This window comes from Panicum hallii, chromosome 6 (assembly GCF_002211085.1).
Source record: "Panicum hallii strain FIL2 chromosome 6, PHallii_v3.1, whole genome shotgun sequence".
NCBI lineage: Eukaryota > Viridiplantae > Streptophyta > Magnoliopsida > Poales > Poaceae > Panicum > Panicum hallii.
The window spans coordinates 32549501-32565447 of record NC_038047.1 but is presented as its reverse complement, the minus strand read 5'-3'; the positions used below and the strand labels follow the sequence as shown (position 1 = coordinate 32565447).

The window sequence follows — 15947 nt, the reverse complement described above, 5'->3', positions numbered from 1 at the left end:
GATTCCTCAGCACCCTTTCCGATCTCAGTGGCAACCCATCGAAGTTGATGTGGTTGGTAATCGTCTCGTCGACACCATCGAGACTGTAGCTCTGGAGGCCATCCATCTTTTCTGCAACCAGCATCCTATGGAGGTTGCAGGGTATCCTATCGACCTATTCCCTGCAATAGACTCCGGTAATCCCAAATGGAACTTTCGGACAGCTCATTATGGTCACTTGTTGGGAGATGCAGCTGAAGAAACGCCCCGTGATCTTATCAGGTTCATGAATGTTCAGCACCACTATCAGATTTTGCTACGCCGTGGTGTGGGTCAGTTGATTGGCATAGCCCAAGGTCACTATCGAAATACCGATCGACAGGTCACTCAGATAGTGGAGCTTCAAGCTTTGATCACGGAGAAGGAGGAGATTATCGCAGCTCGGGATGAGACTATCCTTCATCGTGAGGATCAAATCAATGAGAGTGATGCAATGATCACCCAACGCAACACGATCATTGAGTTCCTCCAGGAGCAGATCCACGACCTTATCCTTGAGGTTGACGACGCCCATGCTCACATCGATGAACTCCAAGAGCAGTTAGTACCTCCTGCTGTACCAGTAGCACCCGAAGCCGAAGAGGAAGATCCAGAAGAAATCGAGGGAGTTTCCGACCTCGATTCCGAGCATGGAGATCCTGTTATCAGTCCCCATCATTCCTCTTCAGGCAGTCAGTCATTCGTGGGCAACTTCGATGACTTCTAGTTTTGTTTGAGTTAGTGACATCCTAGTTGTAATTAGTGTAGAAAGGTGTGACATAGATAGTGAGTAGCTTACCTAGATCTAGGGCCACTAGTTGTAATATAGGTGGCATGTGTACTTACAAATTAACTTGTAGCAGTCAAATTACCCTGATGTACGATATTAAGGACATCCAGTATCTGCGTGTAATCTAAGCCTTGTATTCTATCATCCTGTTCGCTATCTTTGTATCTGAAATAAGTGGATTGAATGGAACATGTGAACTATATATCTGCTAGCAGTTTATCATCTGAAAATAGGAGTAAGAATATAATTGATAATGGATATCTCCTTTGTTTCAGATGGTGGGAGCTACTCGCGGAACTCCGGAAGGTTTTCGACCTGATCAAGCCAGCGGTTCCCAGCAACCGCCACCAGCCCCGCCAAATCTGGCCGAGGTTATGGCCCGACAAACAGAACTTCTCAACCAGCTTGTGCAGGCTCAAATGGGCCAATTCCATTACCAGTCCCGAGGCCGAGATGAATCCTCATCGGCCAGTTATCAAGACTTCCTTAGTACCCAGCCTCCACTGTTCCATAAGGCGGACGAGCCCCTTGACGCTGATGCTTGGCTCCGCACCATCGAGTCTAAGTTCGCGTTATTGTCTGCCCCATGTTCAGATGAGAACAAGGCGCTCTTTGCAGCTCAACAACTCCGTGGCACTGCCCGCATATGGTGGGATCAATATCATGCCATGTAGCCAACTGGTCATGTTGTGACTTGAGATGAGTTTCGGACCGCTTTCAGAGCGCACCACATTCCCGAAGGACTCATTGAGCGAAAGCTCAATGAATTTCTGAATCTGACACAAGGAACTCACACCGTCATGCAGTATGCACAGACCTTCAACCACTTGTGCCAGTACGCGGGTTATCATGCGGACACTGATGCTCGCAAACGTGATCGTTTTTGTCGAGGCCTAAACACCAAACTTAAAGAACGACTGAATTTGGTAAAGGCCGACAACTTCAATGAGTTGGTCAATATGGCCATTACTCAGGAGGACTGCATTTTAGCCCACAGAGCAGAAAAGAAAAGGAAGACACCCACAGGGCCGTCAGCTACACAACCGTCAAGGTATCGGTTGGTTCAAAACACCGCTACCCGAGTACCGCCTCGAAGTAATCTGCCAGGCAGATGGGTAGCCAGACCACCCCAGCAGGCACGATTCAATCGACCACCGACACCACAACCTCAGCAGCAACAACAATAGGGCCCGCGGCCGAGCTTTCCACCAGCCACCCAAGGAAGCAACACTTATCGTTGTTTCAACTGCGGCAGCCCGTCCCACTTCATCAAGGATTGCCCGCAACCTAGAAGATCTTTCCAAGGGCAAACATCTAACCCAACCGGCAAGGGCAAGAAGCAAGTGGTCCAAGTCCGCCAGGGAAGGGTGAATCTCACCACTCTCTCCGAACTCCCCGAGGGGACACCAATAATGACGGGTACTTTCCCTATCAATCACCAACCCGTGCTTGTTCTTTTTGACTCTGGTGCTACCCATAGTTTTATCAGCACAAATTGTGGGGCTAAAATAGGCTTGGATATTTATTCTATTAATGAAGCCTATAGGATCATAACTCCTAGCGGTAAGATTTCATCCAACCAAATTTGTAGAAAGGTATCAATCCAGCTGGGTAGCCATCTAATCAAAACAGATTTACTAGTACTAGACCTAGAAGGACTGGATGTTCTTTTAAGTATGAATTGGATGACCCAAAACCAAGTGTCATTAGATATCTCTTCCCGAACTGTGGAGATAAATTCCCCCGAACATGAACCTACCATTCTCTATCTTCCGCAACGGGAGTACATCCATTCTTGTACCTATGCTGCCACAGGGATCAAATTAAAGGATATCCCTATCGTTTGTGAATACCCAGATGTCTTTCCTGATGATTTGCCTGGAATACCTCCAGACCGAGATATCGAGTTTATCATAGAACTCCAACCTGGCACAGCCCCTATCTCTAAGAGACCCTATCGTATGCCACCTGATGAACTAGCCGAGCTAAAAATCCAACTTCAAGAACGGCGAAGGAGAAGACCATGACCAAGTGTGCCCTGGAGGTAGCGCAAGATGCACTTAACTGCGAACATATGAGGTTCCTGAGGAGCATGCATGTGGAGACAGACTTGTTGGACAGCATACGAGATATCTGGTCTGGTGAAGGTAAGATACTGCAGAGCACCCACCAAACTGCGATATTGTGTGCCATTGGCGAGAGGTTATCCATATGTGACAAGAGACCTTGGCACAAGTGTCTACTGGGGTGGAACAAAGCTTACACTCGGACATACCTGCACGCTCAAGAATATCCAAGGCATATTGCCGCCGCGACATGAGCAGTCTGTCGGGGCCACGCTGAATAGAGACGCCCAGGAAGTGATGGAGGGCGCCCAAATCTTTCATGGAGAACTCATGCTGCAAAGCAAAGATCATGCGATGAAGGAGAGGAACACTGGAAACTGTCAAGATGATGTCATCCACATAGAGAAGAAGGTACATTGTCTTAGAACCCTGCCTGTAAATGAACAAAGAAGTGTCGGACTTCGCCCCTGCAAAACCCATGGAAAGAAGGTGCGAGGCAAACCGGCTGTACTAGGCACTAGGGGCCTATTTCAATCCATAAAGAGACTTGTTGAGGCTACAGACAAGGTTGGGTGCTGCCGGGTCAACAAAACCTGTGGGCTGACAACAGTATACCGTTTCTGACAGAGTGCCATGCAGGAATGCATTCTTGACATCCAGTTGATGAACGGGCCAGTTATGAGAGAGAGCCAAGAATAGAGTTGTGCAGACAGTAGCCGGCTTTACCACTGGGTTGAAGGTCTCATCATAATCAACACCGGGTCGTTGGGTGAAACCACGAAGCACTGATCGAGCCTTGTAGCGATCCAAAGAGCCGTCAGCATGGTACTTAACCCGAAAAATCCACTTGCCTGTGGCCACATTGGTGCCTGGGGACGTGGAACAAGGTTCCAGGTGTTGTTAGACAATAGAGCAGCATACTCGTCCTCCATTGCTGCGCACCAATTTGGGTCAGCGAGTGCACTGCGGTACGTCTTCGAGATAGGCGAGACAACGGTGCTGAGGAGCGTGGCCGGCTGACAAAACTGCACCTTGCCGCGCGTCGCCATGGAGTGCTGGTTGACCATAGGGGCCATGGGAATGGCCCCTTGCGGCAAGAGTGGTGCGACCGGCACTGACGACGCGGCTGGTGGTGCAGCACATCAGGAGTACACGCAGCCTGGGCGATACCAGTGCGGCGCCTCCAGAGCGGCTGCTAGGGTCAAAGATGACATGGCCACGCGTGGCGCAGGCGACGCGACTCTAGGGGCCCCACGTGGTGCAGGCACAGCGACACCGAGGACCGCGCATGGTGTGGGCGCAGGCGAGGAGACTCCAGGGGCCGCGCGTGGCGCAGGCGAGGTGACTATAGGGGCCACGCGTGGCGCGAGTGCGGCGACGTCCGAGGCCGCTCGAGGCACAAGCGCGGCAACGCCAAGGGCCACGTGGGGCGCAGGCGCGGCGGCGCCAAGTGCTGCGCGTGGGGCGGGCGCGGTGACGTCCGGGGCCATGCATGGCGCGGGCGCAGTGACTCCAGGGGCAGGGCGGCACGAACCTGTAGGTGAAGGGGGGCCGATTGGGAGGACCAAAGCCACAAGCTCATCCAAAAAATTGATGTTAGTGGGAGGTGGCGTTCGTACGGTGGAGAATGGGAAGGCCATCTCATCAAATATGACGTGACGAGAAATAATCACGCGATTGGAAGAGAGGTCCAAGCACCGGTAACCTTAGTGATGTGGAGAGTACCCTAGGAGGACGTAGTGAGAAGAGCGGGGAGACAGCTTATGAGGCACAGTCGCCGCCGTGTTAGGGTAGCAAGCATACCCGAAGACACGAAGATGGTCATATGAGGGGTGAGACCGAAACAGGGAGAAGTGAGGGGTGGCGAAAGCAAGGGTTTTGGAGGGGAGGCGATTGAGCAAGTACGTGGTAGTGCTTAGGCCTTCAACCCAATATGCGGCTAGTATGGAGGCTTGGAACAACAGGGAACGCACAATGTCGTTAAGGGAACGAATCATGCGTTTGGCCTTACCATTCTGCTGCGATGTGTAGGGGAAAGACATGCGAAGCAGAACGCCATGAATGAGGAAGAAGGACTGGGAGGATGAGTTATCGAACTCACGGACATTATCGCACTAGATAGCTTTGATGGTGCAGCCAAACTGGTCGTCACATAAGAGAAAAAAATTAGCCAATGTTGGGAACGTCTCGGACTTGAGGCGCAAGGGAAATGTGCAAGTAAAGTGAGAGCGATCATCAAGAATAACAAGATAATATTTGTAGCCGTCACACTAGCAATTGGAGAGGTCCACAAATCACAATGTATTAAATCAAAATTCTTGAGAGCTCTAGAAGACGAAGAAATAAATGGCAAACGAATGTGACAACCGAGCTGACAGGCATGACAGATAGTTTTCACTAGCATTATTACAACTAATGGCAGAAGAACTAGTGAGTTTCGATAGGGCCTCTTGCCTAGGGTGTCCAAGACGTCAATGCCAGAGGGGGGTGGGGGCAGCTGCGAGGTGAGTGCATGGCACAGGGACAGGTGCCGGAAGATGCAAGGAGTAGAGCGGCCCGAAACTATTGCACCTGGCGAGAGTGGTCTTGGAACGCAGATTCTTCATAGAGAGGCCAAAAGGGTCAAACTCAATGGAACAGTTGTTATCAATGGTGAACTGTCGAACGGAGATAAGATTCTTAATAATATCAGGAGCAACAAGAATGTTAATATGAAAAAAAGGACCGGGTAAGACACTATGACAGTTGATGTAACAGGAAGTGTAGACCCATTGCTAACCAAGAAAGAGGATGGAGAAGATGGACAAGGCGAGCGGAACAGTGAGATGTTAGCATAATCAGGCGTCATGTGGCTGGAAGCGCCGGAGTCCACGATCCACTCGGTGTTCACTGGAGGGTTCAGTGACACGGTGCTGAACGAGCTCGCCAAGGACTGTTGATCCTAGGAGGCGCCATTCCAGGGAGTCCAAGGCGCCTGTCCAGGAAGCTGCTGCTGGACGACCGGTGGGACAAGGTGCTCCCACCCTTGCCGCCCTTGCCTTTCGCGCCTTTGCGTGGGCGCTGGCAGCTGGAAGCGCTGCTGGCAAAGGTGTTGGAGGAGCAGCCCGAGGGAGCCGGTGGCGAGGTAGCAGTGGAGGGGCTGGAGCCCTTTGGTGCCATGGTGACGAGGGCGGTGGACGGCGCTGACTGAGTCTTGCTGGAGGTGAGTTCTTCAAGTAGAAGATTGTTCCGGACCTGGTGGAAAGTCGGGAACAGGCGAGCATGCCGATAATGGATCCTCATGTGGGCGAACTTCTCGTTCAAACCCCGAAGGACATTGAGAATGAGAGTGCGATCATGGATGACCTCACCAAGATCACCGAGAGCGTGAGCCATCCCCCTTCATCTTGCGGCAGTAGTCGTTGATGGAGAGGTCCATGCGACGCCAAGCTGGAAGACTGGGAAACGTTGCGTCAGAGGGGACATGGTTGGTGAGGGCGTAGCGTTCCAATGTGAGGAGCACAAGATCACGCCAGCGATTGTAGTTGGTGGAGAGGGGGTCCGGAACAATGGACACAAGGGAGTGGATGTTCTAGACACCCGTGGCCTAGGCATGTAGGTGAGCGATGGCGGCGGCTTCATAGGCGGCGCCGCCATTGGGGAGATCGTTTTCGCCGTCCTGGTCAGCCTCGCCATTCTCCTTCTCCTCGGGGTTGGCGAGGGCGCGCGCCGCTGCGGCCTTGCGCGCCAGATTGGCTGCGGTGGCACGCTCGGTCTCTAGGGCCTCCGCGGCGGCGCGGACACGCTCCTGCGCATCGGTGGCGGCCTTGGCAGCGGCTTCGGCGGCGGTGAGGAGGGCATCGCGCTGGGCTTGGAAGCCTCTGCGGCGATAGGGTCCTCATTATGCTGGTGCGTGTCCTAGGGAGCGGTGGGCACCATGAGCGATCGGTGCTCAGCAGCAGCGGCGGCAGTGTAGTAGATGCGGAAGCGATTAGGTCACAGATCGAGTGTCTCGTGATACCATGATAGCGTGGAATATCACACGTAATCGATAGATTGATTGAGGGGTTACATATTACATATATAGACAAACAACCAAGGCAATCCACCTCCGGACTTATAGAAACAGAATCCTAGGAGGGGTAAGCTGGTTGTGCCGTGTGTGACAGGCTGGGAGGCCGGACGTGCCAGGCCATCACCAGGCGCTAAATATATTTGCTAACATGGTGGTTGAGCTTGACCCCCGTCTGGATGGAAAAGCCTCAGGAAGACGATTTTGGACACTCAGCACAAGAATCTGTAGCAGCCTAGCAGGTACTGTTGCCTTGATGAGATGAAGCTGATGAAGCACTACTAATAACCATAGAGAAATATGCTTATATGGGCACACTGGAAGTCAATCTGCTATGGCACCATACAAAGCATATATAGCAAATAATACTAAGGTGGTGTGCATCTAGTGAAGCTGAGATAACATACAAACAGGTACATAAAAACACTGAAATATTGCAAAACTCTAGAAAAACAGGGTGCATAAATCTTACCAAGTCACTGCTAGCCCACCAATTTGGATCTAACAATACCACTGTGTATAAGCAGACCACTGAACCTATAACAATGTGATGACAGACTGATTAATTTGTGTGCACGCAAATTAATCAAGACATAAGTACATGAATGTGTACAACGGATTGCTGCAATTTTTGTAATGGTAATTAAATCCAGCATAGTCAATCTGAACTCACTGAAAGATGAAGTGGCTACAGTGCTGAACTCACCTGAATTTTACTGCTGCTTCTAAGCTTCACAAACAGATTAAGTGGTCACTGTATGTATGTCAAGATAATGCTTAGCCTTTCTCGAAATAAATAAATTAAATACTGTCCAAATGGTTGAAATGGAACATATATGCACCATAAAACACATCTGGCGAGTTTGAAGAATTTTGGAGCTATCTACATAATTGTAACAAGGAGTATGAGGTTAAGTGACCTGCAATTTTCATCAGTCGCATTGATATAATGAGGAAAAATGCAGTGCAGGTCAAGAAAAGTAAAGCAGACTTGCCAGAAGCGAGATGTAGCTGATACTCTCTACTCAGTAAAATCCAGGCACTCTCCTCTCCTGTCCTTATATGGTTAATAAAAAATGTTATTAACACTTATACTCAGCAGTAGAAGCAAAAACTATTAAACTATATGTAACCATGCCAGGATCTCAAAGTAGACCTTAAACTATATCTAAATTATTTGGAAATTTAGATAGTAATAGTATCATACCTCAGTTTTAATCTACAGATGAATCAATTCTCTACCTTCCAAAGAGTTAATGATTTTATCAGTGTCTGTGTCCCACAATAAACCTGCAAATCAACAAACTGGATGGAAATATGGCAGCCAGTTTAGCAAAGTGATGCTTTTATCTAAAAATTTAAAAAATGAATGTAGCATTCTTATATTGTTAGCAGGTTTGATTAAACGATATATCTCAGTTAAGTATTTTACAGGGTTACTACTCACAGAAACTGTAAAACAAATGGTGCTCTGCTCTTCCTATGGGTTCATACCTTTTTGAAAGCTAGATGGCTAGGATTGGTAAACATAGTAGTTGTAACTATATAATAATGATGACTCACTGGCCTCAGCTTGTCATAATCATGTTGTTTTGAACAAAGAAGAATAAAGAAATTGTTCAGTCTACATTAACAACCTGAAAGAAGTTCAGTAAAGGAAGTGGAAGAAGCAGTACTGGTGCTTAAGTCATATGAGCCACTAATAGCCCCTTCGGCCTTCGCCACGCTGCCTGCGCATAAAAAAAAGCACCTCAAAAGATAATACAAGCATAAAAAAAAAACACCTCAAAAGATAATACAAACCACATTTTCGAACTCGTGTGTCAAAAGTGCAGCCACCTTCATGGATTGTAGAATATTTTCACTATGGAACTTAAGTTGATGTATAATCACAATGTGGTAAACGGAGCAATAGGAAGGTATTAGCAAATTAAAATTACTTAAACTAATATGAAGGAAAAGAAAATGTATGTTTTTTCTATATATTCCACAGAGGCAATTCATCAAACATATTACACGTGGTATAGCAGACTTTTTATCAATGAAACAATGAAGAAAAGGCTTCATCTGCATTGCTAATTCGCACGTATAATTCACGCCTAAGAAGTGGTGGCCACTTGAAAAGTACTAAAATTAGACTGTGGTTGTGATTGAAATTAAAAAAAATCCTGGAGAAAACGTCCACCCGATAGATCCATGCAAAGTTGCTGTGAAGAAAACCAACAAAATGACGGGATTCAGGAAGGGATCAAGGATTCTTACCACAGGCTGGGCCCGCTAATGATTCCATCTTCTTCCTCTCTGAACACAAATTTCACCACATTCTTGTAGATCTTGTGTGATCCTAATTTTACAGGTAGTGTCTTGAGCCACGAATCTGCTTTATCATCACAAACCAAGCATCTGCAATGATCAAATCCAAGCAAAGTCAACCAAAACAGAATACATGCTCACAAAATCAAACTACACAGATTAACCAAATCAATATATGAATGCATCAAATTGAGGGGACCGAGACAACCTCAGGAGGGAGGGAGAAAAGGATTCGGAAGGGAGCAGGCCATGGCCAGCTGGTGCCACTGGAGTCCTTGCCGCTGTGGCCGGACACCTCCTGCAGCCATGGGAGCGCTCTGTCAAACACCTAGCAGGCAGCATTTATGCATGAGTGGAACTGCAGGTAGCATAAGAGCAGCGCCAGCCCCGCCACTCCCATGGACGAGGCATGGCAGCGGCTGCCTTCTCCTCCGTCCATATTTGAGCACAACCGTTGTTGGAGGGAAGGAGATGGCCCGGTTGGACGTGCAATGGTAAAGGAGGCCGGCGTGGCATAGGGAAGATGGGATGGGAAATGGCGCGTGGAGTTGTAGGAAGGGGAAGCGTTGGAGGGAGCGTCCATTCGCTGGGGGGAACGGAAGCGGCGGAGACCGCCGCTGCGAGGGGCTGAGGGGTGGCCACCGTGTCCTCCTTGCGGCCCCGGGTGATGGCCGCACGAGGCTGGGGCGCCGGAGCTCCGGCCACCTCCTCCGCCCGACGGACCCTCAGCGCCGGCGGCAGTCGGCCGGGGCGTGCGGCCTCAGTTCCGGCACGGAGCTGGGACGGCAGAGCCACGGCATGCGTCTTCCGACGGTCGGACCATCGACGATGGTGGACGACCACCCGAGGCACGACGGTGCGCGACGGCGGGGGCCGGCCGCGGCACGCATCCGGGCCGGCGCAGCGCGGAGACCAAGGGCGCGGGCTCCTGCGAATCCAGGCGCCCGCGGCTGGCCTGCTCCTCGCGCCGCGTCGATTGGTCCGCCAGCCGGCAGGCCGGCCGCTTCGGCGCGTGGGCAGGTCGGGCCGCCGCCGCGCGCATGAGAGAGGAGGCAGCCGGTGCGGGCGTCCGTGACGAAGTGGATTCTCTTTTGATTTTCACAACTTCGCACAGCCACGGTGGCTGGTGATGGATCTTTGTCGACGGTGCACTCCAAGTCTCCAAGACAATGGCAATTTTCAGCACTCCAAAGATTGCACAAAGTTGCCATTATACATTGTAAATTTGGAACTCCAAACATCAACAGCTTAATTATACTATCATTTGATATATTTCTCCTTGTTTCATATATTTCTCATGTAAAAAAACCCTTTTACCCTTCCTAGATCACCCTCGGTGCCGCATGCTGCCGAGTAGGCATGCAGGTTGGCTGTTGGCAGCCCTGGGCGCCGCAGGCCGCCACCGCCACCGGCATCGGAGGGGGGTACAGCTGCCTTGTCCAGGCCCTCACTCGGTCAGGGGCTAGGGCCGGGCGCGGCTAGGGCGCCGCCGGCCTTGGCCAGGGTCCGCACGGAGCCAGGGCGCCACCGCCCTCAGCAAGGGCAAGCGTGGCCAGGCCGCTGCCGGTCTCAGCCAAACTGGGCGCAGCCAGGGCGCTGCCGGACTCAGGTAGGCCGACATAGCCCGGGTGCCACCAAACTCGGCTAGGGCGGGTGTGTCCAGGGTGAGGCGGCAGCCGGCGGGTCACCGATCGAAGAGAAGGCAATGCGTCCAGGGTCCAGAAGAGATGCGTACGTCTAATCTATGCAAGACGTATGGGCAAAAGGATCTTTTCACATGAAAAATACATGAAAAAGAAATAAAAGAGAGGAAATATCAAATGGGAGTATAATCAATTTGTTGATGTTTGGAATTCTAAATTTGCAATGTCAATATTAATAATGGCAAAGTTGCGAAGTGCAACATGTCGAGTCCTATAATTACAATTTTCTCGGGGCTTACACAGTACCGTCTTTCAGGTAGTTGTTTCTTTCTCTCAATTTTCCTATCAAACAGTTGCTTTACAAAGAAACTTCATGTTCAGGTGCTTTCTCGATTTCACAACCTGATTCTCCTACCGTGGCTCAGGTGCTTTCTCCTTGTCCGGGATTCAAGGCTGGCCGCCCCCCCCCCCCCCCCCCCCCCCGGCCCCTGGCCTACGAGCTCAGCCGCCGCCGTGATGCAAGCTTGTTGCGCATGGCGGCTTCGAGGACAGATGATGCTGGCACGCATGGGGATGCAGAGTGCCGTCGGATTTGGCATTTCCTCCATGCGTGAGCAGAAAAGAGGCCTCCACAGAATAGAGATGAACTTAGGGCCGAGAAGAAGGCTGTAGTTAAACTGATGAAAGGTGCAGGTCAACTAACCTCTTATTCCTTATTGTTTTAATTATCTAGATAGCTCCAAAATTCATCAAACTTGCCATGCATGTTTAATGGTGCGGAAATGTTCCATTTTTACCATTTGTACAGAAACATATTTTGTAGTTATTGATTTATTCATTTCGTGAAATGGCTAAGCATAGCACTGAACACTTAAGATGTTTGTGATGCTTAAAACAAGTAGTAAATGGGATTCAGATTTCGTCAAATTTTGGAGCATTCTTTCTTCAAGTATAGTGTCTTTTTTTTTCAAGTATATAGCTTTTGTTCAACTACGAATTCAAATGCACCAGTAGGAAATGGGTTAAGCGATATAGCAGTTCACTTGGACCCAGAAGATGTTGATCATCTAATAAGTAAAATTCTAACGTGTAACAGAGATTTCATTAAATTAGGTGTCTGCTCCAATTTGGGCAGCTTGAACTGTGCAACAGAAAGAAGGGGAGTACATGAGGACCCATTATTCTTTGACTTCAAGAAGAGAAGTACATGAGGGGATCTCCATATCTGAACTGAACCCATGACTGCAGTTCAGTCATCACAAACATGCATCTTCTATGATATTATATGGAGGACTCTTCATCTTAAAGAATATAAGAGAAAAAAGAATTAAAATGCTGCATCTAAAGTTGGGTTTCTAATCTCTTCAACCTAGCCTCCAAAGGTTCAAAATGGTAGCGAGATGAAAATCCTTAGAAATTTTGGAATAATTGACAAGGAAGCTATTGGAGAATTAAAAGTTTGTTCAAATGAAGGCTAAGAGTTTCAACCATATTGTCATAGTATCTGAAGTTTTTTAGTCATTCTTAAAGCTAATTAAATGGAAAGAGCAAAAAAGGTCAACGTTTCCTGTAGCTACAAGGTTGCTAATTTTACAACCTCGCTCAAATTTTCCCAATGCCGTTCAGATTCTCAGGTGTCTGATTTGCTTCATGCCACTTCCAAAAAATCAAGGATCTTGCAAAAAAGAATGAGAAGGCTGTCAAGTGCCTGATTTTTTCCCTTTTTTTTGTTATAGAAACTGACGCTTTGAAAAAAAACTGAAGGCAGGCATACAACGGCGGCCGGCGGGCGAGGTCGGAGCCGGTGGCTTGGGCCTGGGAAAGAAAGGAGCCGGCTCAAGTACGCATGGTGCCGAGCCGCACAAGCTGTTCTTAGACGGAACCGAGGGGGAGGAGGTGGCACATGTCCAATCCGCTGGATGGACACGCGACAAAAATCGGAGATAGGACTGCACGGAGGGCATTTTACAGCCCCTCCTGCACCGAATTTTTTTTTCCGCCGAACGCCGACGTCAGACACGCCACCATTGCCCCATCGCAGGCACACGAATTGAACAAGAGGATAGGAACACATGAACTACTTGAACTGTGTCCTACACGTAAGATTTTATTGCCGTGCGATCGCGTACGCCCTACGTTTCGTGCAGCTGTCTTCCAACCGGAGAGGTTCAACGCCGGGTTGACCATGAGCATGCTGGCCATGAGAAACTAATGGTAGGGGAGGAAATAATGGCAGGAAATTAAAGCTAAGGGGATATTTGGTTGGAGGGGTTTATTATAAGCCCCACCAATAAGTTCCTAATAAGCCTCTTTTTATGTAAACATGAAGGTTTATAGGTGAGGCTTATGCCCTATAAGCCCTATAAGCCTATAAGCCCTTCCAAGGGATGCTTATGGGGGTTATTTTCTGTGGACCTCACCAAATTCTCTCCTCTTTTCTCCCACTGCTCTTGTCTCCCTCACCTACCTCGCACCCCGCAAACCCGCGCTCGCAGATCCTCCACCCTCGCGCTTGTAGTTCCTTTGCCGTCGCCATCGCGGTCTGTTCGCCGCTTGCGCGCGGTCCCCCGCCCCCCTTCCCGGCAGCTCTCGTCGCTGCGCTCCAGCCGCCACCATGCGCACCCGTCCCTACGCGCTGCCTTAAAGCTCCCTCGCCATCGCGGTCCCTCGCCACTGCGCGCCCCCATCCGCGCCCCTACTTGCCGTCTCCAACCTCGTCGGGAGATGGACGGAGATGGGAACGACGGCTACCCAGACTACCTCTTGCAGCCTGGTCCCGCTGCAGGCTTCAATTTGTTCTCTCAAGCGGTTTTCTTAGATCCTGCCGTCCATGGTCCTCCAGAGAGGCATGGCGGCGCTGGATCTCAATTCCCAGATGGATTTCCCTTATATGGATCAATACTAGCAGATCCTCCAACCCACGCCGGGAAGTGGAGGTGCCGCCACAAGGATCCTGCCGGTGCGCCCGCCTCGCGCTGCTCGATCTGCTCGAGGTGGCCGTCGAACAGGTCGAGTCGGTGAGGGTCTCGCAAGATCCCTGGATTTTGGAGCTCATCCACGTGGACGTGGTACTGGCGGATGCGGCGGGCGTGGAGCAGGCTCCCGTAGATTTGGTCGCGGATCCCGTGTAGGACCTCACGCTGCTCGATCTGGTTCGGCGATGATGATGATGACGTGGAAGAAGTTGCCCAAGGGAGCTCCAATGTAAGTTTATCCTTCACGTCACATTAATCCTTGATGCAGTTGGCTGTTTCATGCTTGTTGTAGGTTGTTTGATGCTTGGACTAGGTTGTTTGATGCTTGCAGTAGGTTGTTTGATCCTTGCAGTAATTGGTGATATTCAGTTTTTAGAGTTGTTTATGGAGGGATATTAGTATTTATTTCTAATATTTTTTTGTTTTACTAGATGTGCACTAACATGGCCGATTGGTCGGAAGAAAATTTTTACACCTTGTGTGAGTTGTGGTGTGACCAAATAGAAGCAGAGAATTGCAACAATAGCACTATAAGTGGAAGGGGATATAAAATTGTGTCTGATAAATATTATTCAAGAACTGGTTTGAGGCATGATAAGAAACAACTCAGGAATCGTGTTGGTATACTCAAACAATTCTACCTATTCTGAAAGATGTGTAACAACTCTAGTGGTACTAACCATGGTCCTAGTGGGGAAGTAATAGCCAGTCATCACTGGTGGAAGACCAACCTTTAGGTACATCATTTGTTTGCCTGTTTAGAGTATTTATTATGATAAACTAGATTTCTCTGATTGTGAGCTTGTTTGTCATACTGCAGGGCAAGCAAAATAAAGCTGAGCTGAGGAAGCTAATATATGGAGAGTCTGATTATTGCCCTCATCTTGAGATCATGTTCAAGAATATGGCTGTTGATGGAAACACCTCCTACATACCAGGAGAGGAGGATGAGGAGGAGGAAGAAAAAAAGGAGGAAGAAAAAGAAGAGAATGACTAGTTTGATACTCCTATAAGTTCAGGGAGCAAGAGAAGGTCAACTAGTACGGGCACAACAGCTTCAAGTCCTGAAAAAAAGCAAGAGGAGGTTTTATGAGTATGATGAGCACAATGATGAACAAGTGGAAAAGTGCAGAGGAAAGGAACCATGTTGTCCTGAAGGCCAAGCAAGAGGAGAAAGCAAGAAAGAAGGATAAATTGGAAGCTGATGTGCAGTTCTACATGGACTTGGCTGTGGAGTGTGGGGCAGCACCAGCAGCTGATGTGCAGTTCTACATGGACTTGGCTGTGGAGTGTGGGGCAGCACCAGGCAGTGTTGAGCTTTTTGAATGTACCTTGTTCTTCAAGGATGAGTATAACAGGGTGGTCTTTTAAGTCCATTCCAACAAATGAAGGAAAGCTAGATTGGATCAAGAGAATGTGTGCTCATGACAAGTTATATAGTTAGGAGTCTATGTTTAAGTGTCTGTGAACTTATATCTTCTTTATGGCTGTAAACTTAATTTGTCTATGTGGCTGTGAATTTAATTCATCTATATGGCTGTGAACTTAATTTGTCTACGTGGTTGTGAATATATTTTTATTTGTTGCTTACTTAGTTTTTGAAATATGTCTTGTTGTTGGACTAATATATCTTTATTATAGAATGATGCCAAAGGAAATTCTGAAGTTGATGGGAATTCTAAAGCTGAAGGGGAATCAAGTGGTTCTTCAAGTGACGGTGACATTTGGAAGATGCTTCAGAATGGGAGAAAGAGGACCGGACGGTTCATGGAAATGGTCTTCATGATTGGTATGTACTATGAAACTTACATAAATAAAGCACCATATAGGGTTGCCACGAAAATAGGACTGGACTGGGTTGAGAGAACACCTGCCAATAGAACCTCTTGCTACAACATGTTTAGAATGAGTAGACCATTACTTGATAGACTGCATAATTTGTTGGTGGGGTCTTATGGATTGAAGTCTACAAGGAAAATAACATCTGTAGAGGCTCTAGCATTGTTCTTGTGGGTAGTTGGTGCACCTCAATCAGTTAGACAAGCCGATGATCATTTTGTGAGATCAATGGAGACAGTGAGCAGAAAATTT

At 48.7% G+C, this 15947-nt stretch overlaps 1 long non-coding RNA gene across 9 annotated transcripts; it reads right to left on the bottom strand.

Moving 5' to 3' along the window:
• Positions 1-6879: 6879 nt before the first annotated feature.
• Positions 6880-10361, bottom strand: LOC112896962. 9 transcript variants are annotated; one of them, XR_003229560.1, is made up of 6 exons: positions 9447-10361; positions 9188-9328; positions 8563-8655; positions 7768-8230; positions 7632-7679; positions 6880-7462 (listed from the first exon to the last, which is right to left on the bottom strand). It is a non-coding gene; the product is annotated as an uncharacterized LOC112896962 (long non-coding RNA). The 9 variants fall into 9 exon arrangements; XR_003229561.1 differs by having other exon boundaries at positions 6880-7254; positions 7398-7462; positions 7632-8230; positions 9447-10360; XR_003229559.1 differs by having other exon boundaries at positions 6880-7206; positions 7398-7462; positions 7632-8230; positions 9447-10359.
• Between the last annotated feature and the right edge of the window lie 5586 nt (positions 10362-15947).